Here is a 1,287-nt window from a genome sequence, read left to right on the forward strand (position 1 = left end):
GCAAATAATTTGCAGAGAAAAAAAAAAGAGAATGCTCTCTATTGGGAGGCATAAAATTAATACCTTCTAAACTCTGGCTGATTATTTATAAAAGCAGTGATTAGAGATTCCCAATTTCATTTTAGTAGTGCTACTATGGTGGGATAAATAGTACAGCTGATAGGATGCTTGTATTGTGTATAATCTACCCAGGTTATATTCCCAAACTCGCCAGGAGTAACTCTTGAGCACAGAGGCAGTAGTCAACTTTGAACACAGCTGTGGTCACAAGACTTAAGACCAAAACAAATAAAAAAATGGAAGTGTTGAAATTGGAATACTCTAATCTAATGTGGTATTAAGTATTATCACAGAAAAATGACATCATTATTTTTCTTTGTTTTGATGGGCTGGAGCAATAGCACAGAGGTAGGGCATTTGCCTTATGCGCGGCCAACCTGGCCAAGCCGGGTTCGATTTCTCTGCCTCTCTCGGGGAGCCCGGCAAGCTACCGAGAGTATCTCTCCCGCACAGCAAAGCCTGGCAAGCTACCCGTGACATAATCGATATGCCAAACACAGTAACAAGCCTCAAAATGGAGACGTTGCTGGGCCCGCTCAAGCAAATCGATGAACAGGAGGACAGTATTTGTTTGTTTGTTTGCCATAGTCTATTGGAAAACAAGTTAAATAATAGATATGCTTCACAATTGATGCAGTTAATTCTGTGTACATTTTTATTGCTACTCAGCCATTTAGCTAAGATCAAGCGTAATATCTGTTCTTATCAGCTTAATATAGCATATATTTTCCTTGGGCAATAGAGGATAAATCCTTATTCATGTACCCTTTTGTGTTTACTGTGCTGCAATATTTGAACATAGATTCTTCCTCCACTTGGGGATATTTCATTAAAACACTGTGATTTCAAATCACTGATAGTTGAGTTTCAGGCATGCAATTTCCCAGCCTTATCCCAACACGGGTGTTAACTTCTCTGCTCTAATGTCTCAGGATCCCTCCCATCTCCCCAAGCTTTCTCCTTGACAAGCACATTTTATAATTTATTTGTTGTACTTTGTATCTCCTGCTTTCAGTGCTATGGTTTAGATACATCACACCTCTACACCACCTATGTTCCAAAGGTCCCTGCCTCTGTTACCTCCATGTCCTCTTCTTATACCCCTGCCACTTCTTTACTTCTCTGGAGTACTGTAGCACTGTCCTCTCATTGCTCATGGATTTCCTAAGTGGGCACCAGTAACATCTCCAATGTAAGACTTGTTGTTACTGCTTTTGGCATACCTAG

The 1,287-nt window shown here is 40.3% G+C and overlaps 1 pseudogene; it reads left to right on the forward strand.

The window, feature by feature from the left end:
* Window positions 1–717: 717 nt before the first annotated feature.
* Window positions 718–890, forward strand: LOC130027929 (uncharacterized; annotated as a pseudogene).
* The last annotated feature ends 397 nt before the right edge of the window (window positions 891–1,287 follow it).

This window comes from Sorex fumeus, unplaced genomic scaffold (assembly GCF_029834395.1).
Source record: "Sorex fumeus unplaced genomic scaffold, SorFum_2.1 ptg000037l, whole genome shotgun sequence".
NCBI classification, from domain to species: domain Eukaryota; kingdom Metazoa; phylum Chordata; class Mammalia; order Eulipotyphla; family Soricidae; genus Sorex; species Sorex fumeus.